The 18,537-nt window shown below is 31.2% G+C and overlaps 1 protein-coding gene across 2 annotated transcripts in view; it reads left to right on the forward strand.

Annotated features, from left to right (window-relative positions):
* LOC132699467 (orexin/Hypocretin receptor type 1-like) overlaps positions 1-18,537 on the forward strand; it is a 422,766-nt gene that overhangs the window by 168,579 nt on the left and 235,650 nt on the right. The window lies entirely within an intron of this gene.

Raw genomic sequence — 18,537 nt, forward strand, 5'->3', positions numbered from 1 at the left:
ATGATGAAGGATGATAATAATGGGCGAATTATGTCTCATTTTATCGGACTTAAAGCTAAAATGTACGCCACAAAGCTATATAAGACACCGGAGGAAGAGGAGTCCGCAAAACAAGAATTGATGGCTGCAGAAACAGATCGAGAAGCATTTGAACGTGAATTTAAAAACTTGGATGTAACGAAGAGGATCAAAGGAGTTAAAAAATCCTTCATCAAAACTAAGATAACTTTTGAAGATTTCGTCGATTGTTTGTAAAATTTCGCTGAAAAAAACATATCGCAGAATTTAATAAGAGCGAGCAAACTGGAGTTGCACACAGTATCCCAAAAGAAGATCGGGTTAAGTCCTTGCGATGATAAACGTCGCATATCAAAGTCGTCAGTAGAAACGTTACCGTGGGATCACTATTCGATTTTGGAAGAAGAAACTGTCTCCGCTTGATTATAAATGTGTTTTATCGGGTTTGCTTTGAAATTTCGTTTTTTTTTCCTAAAAAAAATCGAATGAGGTGCGCTTATTTTAAAAATGCATGAAATATTTTGATCTTTTTCATTATATTTTGGGCATATTTAGAATAAAAATGACCGGAAGTCCTTAATATTTTTTCGCTTATTACCTCCAACTACTTTTATTATATTTTCCACTGTCAATAAACAGTTTGACTCCTGTTGAGGGAGACGGTAGGTTGGTTGGTGCTAAGAGGGTATGGATCGAATGACCTTGAGCGGACCAATTTCCGCTAATATGAACCTTAAATTTTCTTATGGGGAATTTACCTGTAAAAACGGCCGAAATTGCTGTTGAAAGCAGGTATTATATCTACTGTCAAAATTCATAGCCCGGGAAATATGTCCGAAAACATCCGATTGCTCCCAAACCCGTGTGGTAAAATCCCGGAAATGTCCGATGTGGCTCGGATCCGTAGGAAACGAAACTGACGTGGTAAAGTGTAATTTAATTTAATTTAATTTAATTGTAGGTATTTTACAGACTGGAGTAGAAAATAGTATATTAGGCAACAAGTGCGGTAAACGACATTTGACTCGCTAGTTTTTAATAAACGAGTGAGTTACAAAGTTTACCGAATGTGTTGCATACTATACTTTTTCTACGACCTTTAGTTTTTGGGTACATTTTCGCAAAATAACACGAATACATTCACTGACATGACCGTCATATTTGACAAACGTCAAAATTCAAAGCGTGAGAAATATCTCCGAAAACATCCGATTGCTCCCAAATCCGTGCAGTAAAATCCTGCAAATATCCAAAGTGGTTCGGATTCATGTGAAACGAAACTGCGTGGTAAAGTGACGCTTCCCACGAGATCGGTGGGTAATTAGGTATTTTACAGGCGGGAGTAGAAAAAGTTTATTTTGAAGGTTTTTTTTATCAATTTTGTTTTAGTTTGTTATATTTAACCATTTTTCTTCTTTTTTGTCGCATTTTCTTTAATACTATGAATTGATTATATTAAGGTCGTATCATTCGCGTATAAGATTGTTTTAGGTACTGTTTGATTCATATAGTTGCGAAAGTTATTCAAATATATAATAATAAAGAAGGGGTTCTAAAGTCGAGCCTTGGGGTACGCCCGTTAAAATATCAAATAGACTTGAGCTCACAGATACCACCTGTTTTCTATTACGCAGATGGGAACTAAAAAATGTATGGACGATACCACGTATTCCTAGACTAAACAGGCCATCGAGTAAAATGGGGTGAAACACGCAATCGAAGGCTTCGGAAAGTTCACAAAAACCAGCCTCGATCCAATTTCCCCTCTCCAGGCACTCAGCCACGCCCACCATTCCTCTCCTAAGTGCTTTAATTGTCGATTTTCCACATCTAAAACCATATTGACATGCGCACAGTAAATGGTATTTTTCCAAATGTGCTAAAAACGTTTCTTTTAAATTGATATCAGTAACTTTACCGGAAATGAGAATAATTGGAATAGATAACCTTGACTCCTGGAAATATTTATTAGTGCTGCGAGTATAAGCGTCTATGAAATCTACTGTTTTTTTCCCAAAAAATTATCGTTATATCATTACATTAATTGTCAGTCGGCTACTAATAGCGATAGAAGTAGCAGTGTTTTGTGCTCGCTTCAAAGTGGGTTAGGGTAATTTGAATTATCTTACTAACCCGTGCATCTCCTTTTTCTAATTCGTGGATACAAAATAAAAACAAAACAAAAACCCAAAAACTAACCACTGCTGTGCTTTTTCATAATATACTGCAATATACTACAATTCACGTGTATTCCTAGTCAATCGGGAAACTACATCGAACTCGGTAACTTGATATGTTTATATATTTTTCTACTCCCGTCTGTAAAATACCTAATTACTCACCGTTCTAGCGTGCGGGAAGCGTCACTTTACCACGTCAGTTTGGTTTCCCATGAATCCTAGCCACTTCTGACATTTCCGGGATTTTGCAACACGGATTTGAGAGCAATCACGGAGATATTTCCCACGCTTTGAATTTTGACGTTTGTCAATTCTGACAGTCATGTCAGTGAATGTATTCGTGTTGTTTTGCCAATATGTATCCAAAAACTTACGGTGGTAGAAAAAGTATAGTATGCAACACGTTTGGTAAACTTTTTAAGTCACTCGTTTATTAAATACTCGCTCCGCGCGTGTCAAATAAACTCGTCAGTCAAATGCCGTTTACCGCACTTTTTTTTTATTTTCAATGTTATTTTGTAATACATAGTTTTTACTTTTTACCTGCATCTTTTGAAGACAAATGTTGTAAATATGTAAATATTTATTTGTAAATAAATGCATCTCTTTCTCAATTGTTAGTCTGATGAGCAGTCTCAATATTTTGCACTGAAAGTAGCAAACCGGGTGCATCCAACTTTTTCCATAGCCACGGTATAAACTGGATATTATTTTTCATGGATATTATATTCAAAATACAGCTTGATGAAGAATTTTGCAACACTTTCTTAACAGTGGCAGAGGTGTTGAACTAAGTCTGATCTAAGTAATATGTATTTCGTCTTTTTACGCGAAATTGATGAATGTGAGTTAAATTTGTTTGTCCAACTACGCTTGTGAATATCTTTAAATCTAAATCCGATATAATAATAATTTTGAACGTTCGAATTAATTTTTTTCTGTGAATAAAATATAGAATAAGCGTTGAAGTATGGTTTCATTATCATATGGAAGGGATGGGAATCAATAACAATATTCCGTTTATATCATTTTTTATTGACTTAGTCTTTGAATAGAAAGAAACAGCCTTGGAGGTATTTTTGGATATAAAGTCAGCTTAGTAATTTGATATTCAGAATCTTATAATTTATTGAATCAACCCACACTAGCACAGAGTTCAGTTTTAAGTATTATTATCTATTATATTTATACAATGGAACTTCTCAATATCCGGGATGATGATCTCACTTCGTTGGGATATGCAGTCGACATAGGGCATGACACTCTGAGACTCTCTACTCCCTGTGAAGAAGGATCTCACGTCATACAATGTAAAATACCTTGGGGTATATTTAATAGACAAATGAAACTGGTAGACACACAGGTTATAAAGGCTAAAAAGAATATAAACATTGTTAAATGTGTTGATAAGTTTTGACGCGCCTTTGACTTTCACAACTCACTCATATTATATAATGCCTTAATAAAATCACATATTGACTTTGTCTAGTTTATTATTAGCCCTACGAATCTATACAACATTAATAAACTCAATAAGATACAATATGAAAGTCTTGTAAGAGGAACACGATCGGAGTGTGTAAGCAACAATCCTTCGCAAAGGGCTTCTTTATCGATGGGATACTGCATTAGGTTGAAACAGATTCTTTCTTTACCGCAAATTTGTTTGCAGCTTTTCAGACCTTCAAGCAGTACAGGCAGGAAAGAATCGTCATCACGCGCAACATATTTTAGTGTTGTTGGAATTATATGACAAATTTTGACTGTCTGATAGATTTCGCACTTTCTAATATAATTTTGGACATTCTTGGTCAATAATATTTTTGTTTTAATCACTTAACTGTTTCATTGATTCCGAGATATAAATTATTTTTCCTGAGTGGTGTTGGTCTAAAATAATAGGAATTTGGTCTTGATCGGGAGTTCGAAGTATATCTGGACATATTCTTAATTTTATGTCGTTTTATTAAGATATATAGCGGAATACTTCTATTATCTGAAGTTGTTAATTATTTCCAATTCAATATAATTTTGAAAGATCGAATTAATTTTTTTCTGTGAATATAATATAGAATGTGTGTTGAAGTGCGGTTTCATTATCATATGGAAGGGGGATTATAAAATAATTTCTGCCTTTGATGGTTTTGCTAGAAAAAATGTTAATTTTGTTAAATGTACAATTTTTATGTCCTTCAAAAATATCGTCCATCTAAATAATCGAGTTTTGTCTGCCAAAAAGAAGTGACAATATATTTGCGGGTTTTGTCTAGAAGTTAAGAATTACAGATTCCTATTTTAGAATAATCTATAAGGGATGTGGTTTTATACTGCTGTTTCGACGTCGTTATCTGAATCGTTAAAATTGTCATCATGAATGATTATTTCCTTACTTGTGGATGGTCTGTGGTGAATGTCATCATTATTAGATGCAAGAATAAACATTTTCGTTTTTAGATCGACACGATCTCGAATGTGGTTAATTTTAAAACCGGTCTTATACACAATGGTATAGTCGTATTCTTCAAGCTTAGGACCCCATCGAGGTAAACGACTACCAGGATCATTTTAGAAAATAACCAGGTTAAAGGACGATGATCAGTAACTAGAGTAAATTTTCTTCCACACTGATAAAGGCGGAAATGCTTGGCTGCCGATAATATGGCGAGAAGTTCCCGTTCTATAGTTGAATATTTCGTCTCTGTGCTGCATAGTGTTCTAGACGCGTATGCTATGGGGAGGACTTTTCCAATAGGACTTTGTGAAAGAACTACACCAATGGCAAATGCACTGGCGTCGGTGGCTAGTTTCCTCGAAATTTCGATGAATGCGTATTGGATCACATATTAGAGCCTTTTTAAGTTCGTTAAATGAGTTTTTGTATTCTAAATTCGATACGAAGGTTATGCCTTTTTGGAGAAGTCTAGTTAAAAGGTTTTGAGATCTTTGCCAAACTGGGGATAAAACGTCGGTAGTAATCGACTAATTCAAGAAAAATTTAACGACTTTCGGGGATTTTAGTTCTGAGATGTCTTGAATAGCATCTATTTTGTTGGGATTGGGCTTGACTCCATCTTGGGTTACAGATGTCACAAGTAAGCTACTTCCTTTCGAAGAAATTCACACTTCACTTGTCAGGTTCTAGTTTGAGGTTTGCACCCGAAGGTGTTTAATGACAATCTTTGCGTCTATGGTGGCGGAATAAACGATAATAAGGCATCGCTCTCCTGAAAATGCAGTTTTGGTTAGGGGAAAGACGTTTTAATCGTCGACAGAACCGTTCAGTTTGCGATAATCGATGACTTCATGCTATTGTTTCATTGAAGAATACAATTGTTTTGGGATTACCCAAACAGAGGAATACCATACAGAAGTGGAGTGACGAATGATTCCTTGTCATTCGCACATTTTGTTGATTTTCGACTTTACTTCTTGTTTGTAGACATGTGGGTACCTACACGACTTTGTAAAAATCGGTCTGGCGTTGTTCGTCTCTGTTTAATTTCGTTAATAAAACCTAAGTGATCTCCTTCTAATGAATATATCAACAAGTTCAAGACATAATTGCATTATTAATTTTCTTTCTTCTTGTTTTAAGTGACTGAGATTGAATTATACTGCGCCAATCAATAGGTTGGTAATTTAAATTGAAAACATTACTAATTTCCTTTTCGTTTAGATCTGTGTCAAAAGGTTCGATAGATAAGTTTGGAAAGTTTTTGTTTAAGTTTGGTGGAAATTTTGGAAGAAACAGATTCATGTGCTATTTTATGTAAAGGCATTGTGTTTGAAATTCGTTATAAGTTTTTTCTACTTTAATTCGATAATACATTTATAAGATATCAAGATCATAAACATAGATCTTATGCTTGTTGTTATCAGTGAACGAAATAAGTATGGATTTCTTAAAGAAAAGTTTTTGATTTTTTATATCAAGGATGGTAATATTTTCTAGAAGGCGTTAATGTTTACAATTTTTGTGAAGCGTCAAAAATATAGTATGAATTTTTTGAACTTGCCGCTAGGGATTTAATAGAATTGCTGTTCCGGAAAATTTAGATTAGGATTCATGTTGTCTAAATTCAGGGTCTGAATTTGAGAATTTACTTCGAAAATCTGCTTTGGTTCGCATTTTTCTGTGAACTCAATAAATATGGTTTTGATAGAATATTTTAATATTTCATCGCTCCTTGATTCGAATTGGTGTTGAAGTTGTTTTGTTGGAATGAATTAGAAGGTAGCTGCGAATACTGTGAAAAATTTGATTTAAAGTAATTTATTCTACTACACAAAGTGCATTTGGGTTGCTGAAGAGGGGTTCGATTATTGGAAGAATATGGGAGTTGGAGTTCTCGACGGATCCTAGCTTGAGCTTCTCTTTGCTCTTTGGATTCTAATGTGGTGGATTTTTGAACACATGAGTGCATTTTCGTATTTAGGACTTGAAGACGATTGAAAAATGTTAATGTAAATCCCTAGAATCACCAAGGTTTTTTATTTCAAGATATGAATCAGCATTCCTAGAATTTATGAATTCTACTACTCTATCGCCGAGCTTATTTTGTTGTGTTGTTGGGGTATTATAAGCACAATCATACGCGTGTATAATATCACCTAGAAAGTTTGTATGGTTCAAATTCCAGCATTATACTAGGTTCATTTGATTGAGTTGCCACTATTTTAGGTTAGAGAAAACGTGAGTTAATTTGGTTAGTGTATTATACCAGACAAAAATATTTTCGAGTTCCTGAACACATTTACCAGTTTTAAAATATTTATCTGACTTAAGTTGGTATAAGTAGTGGTGGGAGTGATATAAGAGGGTAGCATAGCGTCTATTTATAATTTGGCCATAATGATCAAATAGATGCGGATTTACGAGAGGCAGTATATTTGCCGTGTAAAAAATTGTTAAATATATTATCAATGCAACTATTAGACACTCTTGTGAAGTCAGTAACAGTAAATTTCAGGTCATAGCTTAGATATGTTCAATGAGCTAAGTAAGTTGCCAGTTAAAGTTATCGTTTTAAAATTATGATAATTTAAACCTGATAATATAAAATAAATCTACTAACAATTTAATATGGTTAACTCGGAAACAGCGATAATAACAATTAATTTTATAACATTATGAATGAAATGTTAGACAAACAGAGTTTCCATTTAAAATTTTCAAAGTTGTTTATATTTACACATTGCAAAGCCAAAATAAAGATTAAATGTTGGAAGCGAATGAATGGACTTAATTACAGCCTCCACATCCTGTCTGATTGTCCCTTCATTAAATTAAATTACTTATTATAGATTTTAAATTGGGTTAACGAAGAATTTGTTTCCCAGCATTGTCGAGTAATAAATAGTTTTTTTTTTCGAAATTTGGTATACCGTTATCATGACCCCCATGAAATTTTTGATATATTTACGCATCTGCAGCGTTGCCAATTCAACTGAAATATAATAAGCTCTAATAAAGAGACAAGGCATACGGAAAAGTTAGCAAAAGTTATTTAGGATATTGCTTTATTTTTGATTACCCTTTAGTATTTTTTGCACAACTTCGACCTGACTTGCATTCGGAATCCCAATAATACTCGACGTTAAACGAAAGTTTGTTAATTACGAGTGTTTAAATTTAGTGTGATCCGTGAGGCATTCGAAGCAATTCGAAAAGTTTAGAGGTGTACGCTGCATGACGACATCATCAAAATATATTCCTTCGGCAATAGCTACTAATATGAAACCCAGTTTAAAATTTGTAACGGACTTGAGTGTAGCTAAAATTCTAGTTCAAGAAGTTAAAGTTATAAAGACGTAATTCTCCCGGAGCTGGATGCTACTTGTGTGAGTAATTAAAATTAATTCTCGCCTAGAGAACAGCTACAAGGATTCAAGACAGATTTTGCAATTTCAGGATAAATAAAAGTGATCATTCATCCTTTTCTAGTTGTTCGTTGACGATGTAAAACGGTTGCCTAGTAGTATCACTACAATTCCCGCTTTATCAGAAGAGGGACTTACTGTTGCGTACGAAACATATTAAGTATTCTAGCTTGGATTGTCATGAGATACAATTGCAGAATTTTATAAATATTGATTTCAAAATTATCTTTTAAAAATACTCCGGATAACAGTGTAAGTGTAATAGATAAGCTGTTACAGAATATTTGGTACAAAATATTATTTATTTTGAATCAAGTTACAAGAAAAGGTAACTTTTGGAAGTGGTAAATTCATATGCTCTTTAGTCATCGCAATAATTTAATTTAATAATTTCCACAAAAAATTGCAATTCACAATTGAAATTGAGAACTAAAATACTATTCACATTTTAGACTTACCCCTACATCACATACAAAATGAAATAAGAACAACTTGGTATACTAAGAAAACAAAATCATCACGTTATCTAAATTTTAAATCTAATCATCCCCTAGTTCAAAAAAAGATCCGTCTCTCACGTCTCGCAGACAGAGCAATAATGTTATCGGATCCAGAATATAGACCAGACGCAATTGAAAAAGCAAAACACGCACTTGTAGAAAATAATTATCCCATAAACTTAATTAGTAATATCTTTAATAAACTTACCAACAAATTTTATAATAACGTAAACAAAAATCAACATCAATATCCTCAAAGAAAATATATATCCCTACCATACCTGGATTATCAGAAAAACTCCAAATCATTTACAAGGAATACAAAATTCAAATAGGACACAAAAGTTATAATTTACAAAAAACATATCTCTTCACTAAACTCAAAGCGAAACTTCCAGTTGAAAAAAGAAGTAATATAGTATATGAAATTCCATGCTCTAATTGCGACAGTGTGTATATAGGACAAACAAGCCAATATTTAATAAATAGAATCAACGGACATAAGTATGACAAAAAAAAAACAGCTCTTCATACCCATTGCGAAAACACCAAATACATTTAATTTTCAAAAAGTTAAAGTCCTACTAACAGAACCTAACACCAAAAAAAGAGAACTCTATGAAAGTATAGAAATCCAAAAAAAAACAAAAAATCAATTAATTACAAAACCGATTCTAAAGACCCTAACAGAATATATCATTCAATTTTAAACTAACAAAATTAACTTATCCAATATTTACTAATAAAAAACATCCGTACCTGCTATGCATGCCATTCCAATCGGTATAAAATATTCGCTGACAAATTATGTTTATTTTTTAATATATTAATACAACGTCAAATGTCATCAATCATTATATATGTCACTTTAACAAAATAAGAATATTTTGAAAAAGATCGAAATTACGATCGAAACTTTAATAAATATTTAGAAAAATCACATTAATTGTTTTCGAGAGACCGAATACCCAAGAGAATTTGAAGAGTACGTTTATCAATGTATATATATATATATATATATATATATATATATATATATATATATATATATATATATATATATATATATATATATATATATATATATATACATATATATATATATATATATATATATATATATATATATATATATATATATATATATATATATATATATATATATATATATATATATATATATATATATATATATATATATATATATATATATATATATATATATATATATATATATATATATATATATATATATATATATATAAATATATATATATATATATATATATGTATATATGTAGATGTGGATCTTGTATGAGTCTTTCAGGCTATTTTGCCTTAAACAAATTACAAACTTCTCCTTGAGTTCTCGTTTTGCCTATATATCCAATAAAAATTAAGATTTTAATTCGCCGAGCTTTGAGATGCAACATATTTTCTTGACTGACAAAAATATAATTATGTAATATGAGAGCGTGCGAGTATTTTTCATGAAAAATTTGTTCCATATTATTGCCGTTCCCTGTATATTGCCGACACCGAAACTGAAATAGAGCAGAACTGGGTAGAATTTCGCATCCTATTACTCCGCGCTTTTCCGAAATAGCTTATAAAAAATAAAAAACACTCAATTTGGATACGAAAACAATTCCGCGTGATATTAACATAAGGGGTAAAACTAGGAGAAAATGCTCTTGTTTACTTACCCGGTTTGAGATTCGCCGTAGGTTACATCGGTTATATTCGCTAAAGAAACTACCTTAGGCGAACCATAGAAAATGAACCACTATGTCTGAGCTCGGATTTTCATTTCATTAATAACGCGAAGAATTTTTAATATATCCGGCGAAAAGCCTAATTTAATTTTCGTATTAGGCAAATCTTAATGAAAAATCATTGTTGTGATGTAATCCAAGGACCAGTAAAAGCTCTGAGAATTTTACGTTTTAATGGATTTATTGAAAAAATAATAAATGAATACAATCGTGTCTCTACGTATCCCTGTTGTTATTGCATTAGCAGGAGCTGAGCTGCCAGTTATCCTGTTTGGTTTCGTTCGGCAAGTTCGGTCGGACACATTTGGCGCTTAATTTTTTTTTAATAAATTGGGTACATATATATATATATATATATATATATATATATATATATATATATATATATATATATATATATATATATATATATATATATATATATATATATATATATATATATATATATATATATATATATATATATTATCTTTTATCAAGGGTATGACTTTTTTATTCTTAGAGTTGGAAAAAACCAAAACATTAATAATATTTCTAGGCACTATGACAAAACCAAACGCTTTTAAAGTATAAACTTCCATATGATGCCATATGTGTTTGTCTCTCTTTGGTAAGGTTATTTGTAATTCCGTTTTTGTATATGTAAAAAAAAGACCTGTACTATAACATAATTTTAGACTGTATCCCTTTCTGAACAAGGTCATAGTAGACCGAAACGTCAATATATGGACAAAAATTTTAATCGCTTTTAATACAAAGAACTATAACCCAAGAACCAAAAGCTAAACATAAATATAGAGAAGGTCTAAGAAAAAACCAAATATAAACTATATATATATATATATATATATATATATATATATATATATATATATATATATATATATATATATATATGTATGTATATATATGTACAAAATTTATTAAAAAAAAATTAAGCGCCAAATGTGTCCGACCGAACTTGCCGAACGAAACCAAACAGGATAACTGGCAGCTCAGCTCCCGCTAATGCAATAACAACAGGGATACGTAGAGACACGATTGTATACATTTATTATTTTTTCAATAAATCCATTAAAACGTAAAATTCTCACAACTTTTACTGGTCCTTGGATTACATCACAACAATGATTTTTCATTAAGATTTGCCTAATACGAAAATTTCCGGCTTTTCGCGGGATATATTAAAAATTCTTCGCGTTATTAATGAAATGAAAATCCGAGCTCAGACATAGTGGTTCATTTTCTATGGTTCGCCTAAGGTAGTTTCTTTAGCGAATATAACCGATGTACCCTACGGCGAATCTCAAACCGGGTAGGTAAACAAGAGCATTTTCTCCTAGTTTTACCCCCTGTGTTAATATATTGATAATATTGATATTAATAATATTGCAGTTTTCGCATCCAAATTGAGTGTTGTTTATTTTTTATAAGCTATTTCTTAAAAGCGCGGAGTAATAGAATGCGAAATTCCACCCAGTTCTGCTCTATTTCAATTTCGGTGTCGGCAATATACAGGGAACGGCAAAAATATGGAACAAATTTTTCATGAAAAATACTCGCACGTTCTCATATTACATAATAATATTTCTATCAGTCAAGAAAATATGGTGCATCTCAATGCTCAACGAATTAAAATTTTAATTTTTATTGTATATATAGGCAAAACGAGAACTCAAGAAGAAGTTTGTAATTTTTTTAAAGCAAAATAGCCTGAAAGACTCAGACAAGATCCACATTGAGTAAAATTGAAAGAAAATATATAGAAACGAGGCCAAGATCGTTTACTGCCCGATCGTCCAAAAACTAATAAGAACACATTTAACATTTCATTAGAAGTTGGGGATAATCCTCATCCAGCATATTCTGAACCAGTTTCAAATAAAGACGTTAGCCAACGAACAGCTTTGCGTGTATTAAAAGAAGAAAAGTATCATCGCTAGAAGATTACATTAGTGTAGGAGTAGAATGATGATGATCCCGACCGCAAACTACAGTTTTGTGAAACTGTGGTAGAAATCAGCAACTTAAACCATTTTGTAAATAAACAAAATTGTAGGTATTGGAGTACAAATTATTCGCGCACCTAAAATAAATGTTCATGAAGGGATTTTGAATACCAAAATTATTGAATCTTATTTCTTCAATCAAAATTTTACTGAAGTCCGATATTTACGATTACTTCAAAATGACGTAATTGCTACTGTCGCAGTTTCTTTCGCAAATATTAATCAGCCTTATATGCCAAATAGATAGACAGGATGATGCTCCGCTCCATTTTGCTCGACAAGTGCGTGAATATTTAAAAAACGTATTTCCTGGAAATAGTGGATTGGTGGAAGGGGTTCAATAGAATGGCCTGCAAGATTTCCAGATATTCTATCTATTCCTTATTCTGTTTGCGGTGCGTTCCTGTCCTTAATGGCAAAGGAAAGGGTGCACTCAGACCTTTCGATCCATGATGCATAGATATTACTCCTCCTCCACTGGATTTTTTTCTCTGGGGAAGTTTAAAAAGAGTGTTTAAGGAATCACCACAAGATTAAGATAGTTTATAATTAGTAATAGATACGCAAAAAGGCAAATTAATAAAAATAGCATGAGCAATGTTTTGGCGAGGGTTTTAAACTGATTAGCTGATTGTCAAAAAGTTAACGGCGGGCATTTTCAACACTGTTTGCGCCAGTTTCAATTTTTTTTTATTTGCATTTTTATATTTTCGGTAGTGCGCTGTGCAACACCGCCTTAAAAACCAATCTAACTCAGTCGAAAATCATCATCGGTCAGTAAACCCACTAAATTAAAGTCCGGTATATGCGAGTTGAAAGTTGTCAGGTTTTGGCGATAAACGGATCTCGGAGAGTTTCTTTCCCCTGGTTCTTCCCTCCCTCTATTTTCCTTTCTTCACCGAGCGTATAGTGTATATGATCGCGGACAGTCCGGATCAAACAAAATAAAATTTAATCGCGACATGTTGGCTAAAGATCACAACAAATACCTAACAAAAAAATTTCTTTATCATATTTTTGATAATGAAAATTGCTTTAAAAAAATGTTGTTCCATTTGAAAAAATCAACTAATTGACCAACTCTGTATATGTTCTATTTTCTGCAAAAAATTATGATGGACATATGCCAGTATTTTTCTTGAAATCTAACACCTGATTTTTAAATGAATTTGTTCCATATTTTAGCCGGTCACTGTGTATTAAATTGGCTTTGTTGTCTATTTGACTAACTATGTACGTACACTATATTAGCGTATTCTATTTCCAAAATAACTCCAAGTTTTCTATATAAACTTATGTCAAGAAATACCTTTTAACACTGACCCTAAAAGGAGTGGATCCGAAAATGTTTCTAAATTAATATTTCCAAAACAGGTAAGGAGAAATTAATTTTGGCATGCTTAATCTGATTTTAAAATTATTACTGTTAAATTGTAGTCAGGAGGGTAACTTTCGAGGGGTACAAGTAACGAAAATTGCAATAACTTTTTTGTGGGTTGAGTATGACTTTTTCTTATAAATTCAGAAAAATTGTGCTCTATTTCAAAAAAAGGTACACTTGATTGTTATCGACGGTACCGTTTTCGGGGAACATAGATTTCAAAAATTCAGTATTTAGAGTGCCCATTTTATTTATTCATTAAAAAATCAAGTTTCTCGTAAGTAAATTTTAAATCTTTCTGATAAAATTTGTCCCATTCTTAGGAAATTAAACAGGCTTAAAAAGTTTACCAAGCGTGTTGCATATTATACTTTTTCTATGACCATTAGTTTTTGGGCACAAAGACACTAACTGACATGACCGTCAGAATCGCCAATTTCCAATATCTCTGAAAACATCCGATTGCTCCCACACCTTTGAGGTAATATTCCGGAAATCTGCGAAGTAACTCGCATGCGTGGGAAACGAAACTGACGCGGTAAAATGCCAGTTTCTGCACGCTAAGTCGGTGTATTATACATTTTAAGGGAAATAAATAAGAACTAAAAGTTAGAGGTATTTGATATAATATATAATTTCATATCTTCGGAAGTTCTTGCCAAATGGGAAAATTTTTAATTATTAACTTAAAGGAAAATAGTGCCACTTCCTAAAGGTTGATAAAAAATTAATCTAATAAATATTTGTGTGCACATTATGGTCCGTTTATTTTGGGAAAAACATCAAAAAAATAACTTAAGATGGAAGTGGTGAGGATATTCTTTTATTAATTTCAAAGCCAAATTTGACATGAATTGAAATTTCCGCATAGTTTTACGACTGTTAGTTTTAGAGATATAAAGAAAGTCTTTTATTAATTTTAAAGCCACACCGTGTATGCCCTACATTCTTGTGCAAATTTATTTTCTCACCAAGCAGAGCATTCAGGAAGGGACACTTTTGCCTTAAGTTAATAAATAAAAAATTTCCCATTTGGTAAGAACTTCCGAAGATATGAAATTATATATTATACCAAATACCTCAGAAAAATCACAGAGTACAAAATAAAAAAATAAATTTTCTGTCGGTCGTGCCGTTTACAACTGAAAAGTATCAGAAGCGAAATACAGCTTACGTTACAGCAGGATTATTTATTTTCCTCACAACTTCCTTCTGTAAATTAACTGCTCCGTTTATACCTGAGTCGCATGTTAAGCGGCAGTGCTTTATTTATTTTTTAATAAAACTTTTTGCTGGAAAGTATTCAGAAAATGTAATTTAAGAAGCAGTGCAGTCGGTTTTTAGTTTACGTTCCAATTCCGTTCGTATGAAAATAATAAATAAAGATATTGAAAACGGTGATAAATATGTGGCCACGTATTTTTTAATAGCAAAGCTATAATAAAAACTACTTTTTGGTATAAGCGAGACATTAACATTGAGACAGACAATACATTTGTTTCCATCGCAAATAATATATTATAGGGTGAAAGTCATTCTTAATTTTCAACATAACTTCAAAAAGCTTTAAAAATTTGCAAGTCTTTAAGTCATTTGGCAAAATTATTAAAAAGTGATGGCCCCACACTTCGAGTAGAACGCAAAACCAATTTCCTATTTGCAAATATTTGGAAGGAGGTTAGAACTATTTCTAGTATTTAAACTACGAATATTACTTTTTTTAATATCACGATTTTTTTAAAAAAAATACAGTTTTCATACAGAATCAAACACACCATAGTTACAATATTTACTTTTTAAAAATAATCTCTACAAGTATGAGTTTTTGGTTTTCCAGCAAGGCATACAATTTTTTGGAGCAGTAAAAACATCTATAGCGCGGATTGACCAACCTCAGAAACAGAAACCTTGCGTCAATATTGGGGTAAAATATACTTGAATCAGGTTTAGCATTGATTTTAATCGCCTCAGAACATAATTTTGAGAGATATCATTCCCACTTTCGAAAATTGATCAGAGTTTATGGAAATTGAACACGAAACATCATTTGCGGAAACCGTAAATAGGGAATTTGGACCTATAGCGTCAAATTGGTTAATAAATAAAATAAAGAATATTGGCAAAATGGAATTCCACTTAAAATTTTATTACAAATCGTACTCGTTTCAACTTTCATCAGATAAAACGTTCCCCTTGCACCAGGTGTTTTTTTTGTGAAATATTAATTTATCATTGACACAGAAACTAAAAATACGCTCTATCGTGATATTAACTATTTGACTAATGAATATTTAAATGCATATCCCATAGCGCGGAAAATACTAAATGAACTACAACACGTGTAACGAAGTTTTTGTGTGTTGCGGAATTTTCTAAATTCAACTAAATTCAACTTCAACTGTGCTGAACGCAATTTGGAATTAATTGGATTAAATATTAATTATAAAAAGATGGCATCATTTTTATAATTTATAAACTTAAAAAAACGTAACGTTTGTATGAAAACTACTTAATTATTTATTATTTTATTTATATATATATATATATATATATAGAAAAAAATTCTTGCGGATATCAGTCTCGATTTGCCAGATTTGCAATATCTTTTTTAATATCGTATGTATCGAAAAATGTATAGTGATGTTCCAGTTTCGATTTTTTTTGAAAAATTCAAGTATGTTGTTGTGTAAGTTGTTTTCGAACTTCGTACAGAGGAAACACAAAAAAAACAATATCGTATGGGTCCAATTTAATACATTAGCTACTATTTTAAACCTAACATTGTTTTAGATTATGAAATATTATTGGTTTTTCAGTTTGAATATTCTTCTATGAAATTAAATAAACGATTTTATTTAATAAAAAGGCGACTATTCTAATATAATAAAATAATTAATTTTTGAATTTTTTTCTTATTTTTGTTGCCATTTTTTTATTTTTAGATTTAAAACAATGAACTATATTTTTTGCCTGAAAGGAAATTAAATCAGTGTAATCCCATGATTATTTCCTGTTAAATTTAAGAATATTATGTATAACAATAATTATTTTTAGGCAACAAAGTTAGCATTTAATATAAACCTAACGCATTACTTTAAGAGTATCCTATTGCTAATCCAATAGCATCTATTGATGACATAAATTTAATATTTTTAATGCAGCGGCTATTGCAAAGGTGGGGGGATTCAGGATGCACCGGCCGGTCGATAGTAATCAGGACGCGATTTCACGCATAGCATTTATTCCTGTAAGCAAAAGCCGATATAAAATATTCTCCTTTTATCTTAGGATAAGAATGATTTTTCGCGGAGGTACTAAATGAAGCCATATTATTGCGGCGTTCAAATAGGTACGACACCTACATACCTACTCCACACCTGCGTAAGAGTTTTATTTTGAGACATTAAGAGATATTAATTTTATTTAAGAAAAACATCATTAAATGAAAAAATTATTTTTGATTCAATTTTGGGGATAGCATTAAAACGTTTTCTTTTTAATTCATTGAAATTACATTAGAAAATGTAAAAGATCTGATAGACGAAATAATAAACGAACTGATTCATGTTATTGGAACGCTCATAAAGTTAAAAAATATATTAAATGCATTTAGAAATGCCGCCGGACAACTTCATATCGAAAACTTACCTATGGTAAGTAGTGCACCCAAAATATTAGTTAAAAATTGCCTATTTACTGCCTATTATTAGCAAGCTATCAAGCTATATTTATTTACCAAAACCAAGAATAAATTGTGTCTTATTAAATATATTTTGATTGACCACAAAAATATATATAATTGCTACCTAATTTGTGAACAACTAGAAATAGAAAGATTAGAAGTTCACATATATCACTACATTTTTTAAATTAAAATGTAAGTAGTTGCCGTCCAATTGTTATCCATCATGTAAAAAGTTTAAAATCAGTTCCATTTCCCAAATTAGTTTTGTTTTGATTTTCTTATACCAATGTTGTTAGACAAGTTTATTTTTTTGTTAAAGGAAGTTTAAGAATACGTTGTTTAGCAATGCAGCAATTATACAGTGTTTCGTTTTTAAAGGTATGTCCAAATGCTTCTGATATTTTTGATAATTTTGATAATAATTAAAATATTTTTTATTTCATTTTGCAGTGGCGTTCGTCAGATTTGCATTGAATATTAAAAAAATGGCCGTGTTCTACTTTTTCTCAATGTAAAACTCACTTTTAAACCCCACTTTAAGGTAGAGAAAATTTAATTCTATATATCTTTTTTGTATGAAGTGCTGTAAATGATTTCTGCTTAAAGTAACAATTGTTACATTTATTTCATGTCATATAACCCAAGAAAAGTCAGAAGTTTAATTTTGTTCCGAACTAAACGTGAACTTCAAAAATAACTTTAAAAAAAGCAATGGTTTAAAAATATTCAATAAAAATCCCATGCATTAAAAAATGCGAATGATGTTTATAAAGTGTAAGACAAATTTGATAAAAATATCTAAAATTATTGGTATAAGTTATGATAGAAGAAACATTTTTTTAACATCCTGGTTTAGTTTTAGCAGAATCTGCATTTACCTAACGACACTCTATTAAAAGACATATTTGGTGTACTACATAAAATACCTGTAATAAATTCAAGACCTGTTTTTTAGCTCTTGTGATGTTACAATTTTTTAATTTATCAAACCGTTAAAGTAAGGAGTTTTAAATTTCAATAATGCGTACTGGTATATCCTTGATTCAGGTTTTAGTTACACACATTGTTTTGTTTTTTGGATGCCAAAGTTTTAAAAGAAACAATTTGTT

This window comes from Cylas formicarius, unplaced genomic scaffold (genome assembly GCF_029955315.1).
Source record: "Cylas formicarius isolate icCylForm1 unplaced genomic scaffold, icCylForm1.1 PGA_scaffold_10__41_contigs__length_53128322, whole genome shotgun sequence".
In the NCBI taxonomy this organism is placed as follows: Eukaryota; Metazoa; Arthropoda; class Insecta; order Coleoptera; family Brentidae; genus Cylas; species Cylas formicarius.